Below are 6,000 nucleotides of genomic sequence, written 5' to 3' on the forward strand. Positions count from 1 at the left end.
CACCCACACTCATTTGCACCCTCCCCTTGCACCCACTCTCCTCTTGCACCCTCCTCTTGCACCCTCCTCTTGCACCCACCCTCCCCTTGCACCCTCCCCTTGCACCCTCCCCTTGCACCCTCCCCTTGCACCCTCCCTCGCACCCACCCTCCCCTCGCACCCACCCTCCCCTTGCACCCACCCTCCCCTTGCATGCACCGTCCCCTTGCACCCTCCTCTTGCACGCACCCTCCCCTTGCACCCTCCTCTTGCACCCACCCTCCCCTTGCACCCACTCTCCTCTTGCACGCACCCTCCCCTTGCACCCTCCCCTTGCACCCTCCCCTTGCACCCTCCCCTTGCACCCTCCTCCTGCACCCTCCCCTCGCACCCACCCTCCCCTTGCATGCACCCTCCTCTTGCACCCTCCTCTTGCACACACCCTCCCCTTGCACCCACCCTCCCCTTGCATGCACCCTCCCCTTGCACCCTCCCCTTGCACCCTCCCCTTGCACCCTCCTCTTGCACCCACCCTCCCCTTGCACCCACCCTCCCCTTGCACCCACCCTCCCCTTGCATGCACCCTCCTCTTGCACCCTCCTCTTGCACCCATCTTCCCCTTGCACCCTCCCCTTGCACCCACTCTCCTCTTGCACCCACCCTCCCCTTGCACCCACCCTCCCCTTGCACCCACCCTCCCCTTGCACCCTCCCCTTGCACCCACCCTCCCCTTGCACCCACCCTTCTTTTGCACCCACCCTCCCCTTGGACCCTCCCCTTGCACCCACCCTCATTTGCACCCTCCCCTTGCACCCACCCTCCCCTTGCACCCACCCCACCCTTACACCCTCTCCTTGCACCCACCCCACCCTCGCACCCTCCCCTCGCACCCCTCGCAGGAAGGCGCACCCCTTTTTTCCCACCACCCCCCCACCCACCCCCCCGCCGCCGCCCACCCCCCCCAAAATCCCGCAAAATTTGCAAATTTGCTCTCGCCCCCCCTTTTTTTGGGGGGGCTCCGGCCGGTGTAGGCGATCCCGCCGCCGTTTTGGGTCAAAAAGGGGCGATTTAGGGGCGGAAGGCGAGGAGGCCGAGAAATTGGGGGGGGGGGGGGGGGAGGGGAGGCCTTGGGGGGGAGGGGCTGCATGCAATGAGGCCGAGCCTTTGGCTTTTGGGGGGGCGCGCCCCCCCCCCCCCCGATTTTGGGGTACAAAGCCCGGATTTTGGGTGGTGCGCCCCCGATTTTGGGGGACAAAGCCCGGATTTTGGGCGGTGTGCCCCAATTTTGGGGGACAAAGCCCGGATTTTGGGCGGTGCGCCCCAATTTTGGGGTACAAAGCCCGGATTTTGGGCGGTGCACCCTGGATTTTGGGGGATAAAGCCCGGATTTTGGGTGGTGCGCCCCCGATTTTGGGGTACAAAGCCCGGATTTTGGGCGGTGCGCCCCAATTTTGGGGGACAAAGCCCGGATTTTGGGCGGTACGCCCCCGATTTTGGGGTACAAAGCCCGGATTTTGGGTGGTGCGCCCCAATTTTGGGGTACAAAACCCAGATTTTGGGCGGTGCGCCCCAATTTTGGGGTACAAAGCCCGGATTTTGGGCAGCGCACCCCGGATTTTGGGGTATAAAGCCCGGAATTTGGGGCGCGCGTCCCACCTTTTGGGGTACAAAGCTCGGATTTTGGGGGGGGCGCACCCCAGATTTTGGGGTAGAACCCCCGGTTTCAGGGTGCGTGCCCCGGATTTTAGGGTATAAACCCCGCGTTTTGGGGGTGCGCGCCCCGCATTTCGTTGTACAACCCCCGCGTTTTGGGGGGCGCACCCCAGATTTTGGGGTATAAACTTCGGATTTTGGGGGGCGCACCCCAGATTTTGTTATACAGACCCCGCGTTTTAGGGGGCGCGCCCCAGATTTTAGGGTATAAACCCCGCGTTTTGGGGGTGCGCGCCCCGCATTTCGTTGTACAACCCCCGCGTTTTAGGGGGCGCGCCCCAGATTTTAGGGTATAAACCCCGCGTTTTGGGGGCGCACCCCCGATTTTGTTGTACAACCCCCGGGTTTCAGGGTGCGCGCCCCAGATTTTTGGGGTACAACCCCCATATTTGGGGGGGCGCACCCCCGATTTTGTTGTACAACCCCCGGCTTTCAGGGTGCGCGCCCCAGATTTTGGGGTACATGCCCTCGACTTCGGGGTGCCCCCTCCCTCGCTTGCTAAGCAACCCCCCCCATCCCCCCGCCATCACCTCCGCACCCCAAACCCCCCCCTCTTCCCAGCCTCCTGCGCAACCAAAATAGCCCCAAATCAACCCAAAACCGGGTCTCCCGCCTCCCCCTCCCTTTGCACCCCAGGGTGCTGCACCCAAGGGTGCTCCCCTCGGCCGGGTGACGCCGCTAACCCCCCCCCATCTTGTGTCCCCCCCCCCCCCCAAAGCCTTCCTCGATGGCTTCACGGAGGTGGAGGAGGAGGACCTCAACAACCTCTGGGCGACGGCCTCGACCTTCATCGTCCTCTTCATCCTCAGCCTCTTCTACAGCGCCACGGTCACCTTGATCAAGGTACGGGGTGGCCGGCACCCATCCTGCCCCCCCCCCCCCAAAATCCCTGTTTTCCCCCCCAAACTTTGCAAAAAATCCCGATTTCCGCGCCGCCCCCCCCATCCTCGCAAAAAATCCATATTTTTTTCCCAATTCTTGCAAAAGCTCTCCCTTTTTTCCCCCCTTCCTCGCTAAAAATCCCCGTTTTTCCCACCATCCTTGCAAAAAAATCCTCTTTTTCCCCATATCCTTGCAAAAATCCCTCTTTTTCCCCCATCTTTGCAAAATATCCCTATTTTTTCCCCCAATTCTTGCAAAAAATCCCCCTTTTCCTCCCATCCTTGCTAAAATCCCTATTTTTCCCCCATCCTTGCCGAAACCCCCTATTTTTCCCCATCCTTGCCAAAAAATCCCTATTTTTCCTCCATATCCTTGCAAAAATCCCTATTTCCCCCATCTTTGCAAAATATCCCTATTTTTTCCCCCAATTCTTGCAAAAAATCCCCCTTTTCCTCCCATCCTTGCTAAAATCCCTATTTTTCCCCCATCCTTGCCAAAAAATCCCTATTTTTCCCCCATATCCTTGCAAAAATCCCTATTTTTCCCCCATCTTTGCAAAAATATCTTTTTTTCCCCCAATTCTTGCAAAAAATCCCCCTTTTCCCCCCATCCTTGCTAAAATCCCTATTTTTTCCCCCATCCTTGCCAAAACCCCTTATTTTTCCCCATCCTTGCCAAAAAATCCCTATTTTTCCCCCCATATCCTTGCAAAAATCCCTCTTTTTCCCCCATCTTTGCAAAATATCCCTATTTTTTCCCCCAGTTCTTGCAAAAAATCCCCCTTTTCCCCCCATCCTTGCTAAAATCCCTATTTTTCCCCCATCCTTGCCGAAACCCCCTATTTTTTCCCTCATCCTTGCAAAAAATCTCTTTTTCTTTCCCCCCATCCTTGCAAAAATCCCTATTTTTCCCCTCATCCTGGAAAAACCCCTATTTATTCCCCAATTCTTGCAAAAACTCCCTATTTTTTCCACCCCATCCTTGCAAAAAATCCCTATTTCCCCCCAATCCTTGCAAAAATCCCTATTTTTTCCCCCATGCTTGCCAAAGTCCCTATTTCCCCCTCATTTTCACTAAAATCCCTATTTTTCTCCCCTTCCTTCCAAAAAATCCCCATTTTCCCTCCATTTTTGCTAAAATCCCTAATTCCCCCCCGCATTTTCACTAAAATCCCGTTTTTTTCCCCCGTCCTTGCCAAAACAATCTATTCCCCCCTCCCATTCATGGAATTTTTTCCATCAATCCTCTCTCTTAACGGGATTTTTTCGCTCGGATCCGGCTTGCCAGAGCCAGGATTTGACGCCCTCTCCCTCCGCGAGCGGCTGGGTAGGCGCCGCCACAACCTCCCATCACCCCTAATTACCCCAATTAATTAATTACTCATTAATTCCCTTTCCCCCCCCCCCTTCCCAGGTGAAATAACCCGGCTCCCGATCCATTTCTCCGCCTGAAACCAACGCCTCATCCCCTCCGCCGCCGGACGTTGCCGGAATTTTTCGGGATTCTCCGACCCCACTCGTATTCCCTCCCCCTTGTAAATATTCACCGTCCTCCAAATAAAATTTTCCTTTTTTTTTTTTTCCTCCATTTCCCACGGGATTTTCTCTGGGGTTACGCAACGCAAGGGCGGAGGAACCCCCACGTCGCAGCCCCGGAGGGGGGGCAACCCCAGCACCCGCTTCTTTTTCGGGGGGGGGTGGGGGGGTGGGTAGGGGGAGGAAAGATTTTGGGGGCGCATTCGGGTGGGCGTCACAGCAGGGACCCGTTTTGGGGGACTCTCAATGGGGTGCGTGCTCCTAGGAGTGGTTTTGGGGGGGTTACAATAGGGCGTAAGCTCCTAGGAGATGTTTTGGGGGTCTCTCAATGGGGTGTGTGCTCCTAGGAGATATTTTGGGGGGGTTACAATAGGGCGTAAGCTCCTAGGAGATGTTTTGGGGGTCTCTCAATGGGGTGCGTGCTCCTAGGAGATATTTTGGGGGGTTACAATAGGGTGTAAGCTCCTAGGAGATATTTTGGGGGTCTCTCAATGGGGTGTAAGCTCCTAGGAGTTATTTTGGGGGGGCTGCAACGCGGTGTAAGCTCCTAGGAGATATTTTGGGGGTCTGTCAATGGGGTGCGTGCTCCTAGGAGTTATTTTGGGGGGGTTACAATAGGGTGCGTGCTACTAGGAGATATTTTGGGGGTTACAGTAGGGCGTAAGCTCCTAGGAGATATTTTGGGGGTCTCTCAATGGGATGCGTGCTCCTAGGAGTTATTTTGGGGGGTTACAACAGGGTGTAAGCTCCTAGGAGATATTTTGGGGGTCTCTCAATGGGGTGCGTGCTCCTAGGAGTTATTTTGGGGGGTTACAATAGGGTGTAAGCTCCCAGGAGATATTTTGGGGGTCTCCCAATGGGGTGTGTGCACCTAGGAGATATTTGGGGGGGTTACAATAGGGCGTAAGCTCCTGGGAGATATTTTGGGGGTCTCTCAATGGGGTGCATGCTCCTAGGAGTTATTTTGGGGGGGTTGCAACGGGGTGTAAGCTCCTAGGAGATGTTTTGGGGGTCTCTCAATGGGGTGCATGCTCCTAGGAGTTATTTAGGGGGGGTTACAATAGGGTGTGTGCTCCTAGGAGTGGTTTTGGGGGTCTCTCAATGGGGTGTGTGCTCCTAGGAGTTATTTTGGGGGGGTTGCAATGGGGTGTAAGCTCCTAGGAGATATTTTGGGTGTCTCCCAATGGGGTGCGTGCTCCTAGGAGTGGTTTTGGGGGGTTACAATAGGGTGTAAACTCCTAGGAGTTATTTTGGGGGTCTCCCAATGGGGTACGTGCTCCTAGGAGTTATTTTGGGGGGGCTTACAATAGGGTGTAAGCTCCTAGGAGATGTTTTGGGGGTCTCTCAATGGGGTGTAAGCTCCTAGAAGTTATTTAGGGGGGGTTACAATAGGGTGTGTGCTCCTAGGAGTGGTTTTGGGGGTCTCCCAATGGGGTACGTGCTCCTAGGAGTTATTATGGGGGGGTTGCAATGGGGTGTAAGCTCCTAGGAGGTATTTTGGGGGTCTCTCAATGGGGTGTGTGCTCCTAGGAGATATTTGGGGGGGGTTACAATAAGGTGTAAGCTCCTAGGAGTTATTTTGGGGGTCTTTCAATGGGGTGCATGCTCCTAGGAGTTATTTAGGGGGCGTTACAATAGGGTGCGTGCTCCTAGGACATATTTTGGGGGTCTCCCAATGGGGTACGTGCTCCTAGGAGTTATTTTGGGGGGCTTACAATAGGGTGTAAGCTCCTAGGAGATGTTTTGGGGGTCTCTCAATGGGGTGTAAGCTCCTAGAAGTTATTTAGGGGGGGTTACAATAGGGTGTGTGCTCCTAGGAGTGGTTTTGGGGGTCTCCCAATGGGGTACGTGCTCCTAGGAGTTATTATGGGGGGGTTGCAATGGGGTGTAA

Source organism: Gymnogyps californianus, unplaced genomic scaffold (assembly GCF_018139145.2).
Source record: "Gymnogyps californianus isolate 813 unplaced genomic scaffold, ASM1813914v2 HiC_scaffold_203, whole genome shotgun sequence".
Classification (NCBI taxonomy): Eukaryota; Metazoa; Chordata; class Aves; order Accipitriformes; family Cathartidae; genus Gymnogyps; species Gymnogyps californianus.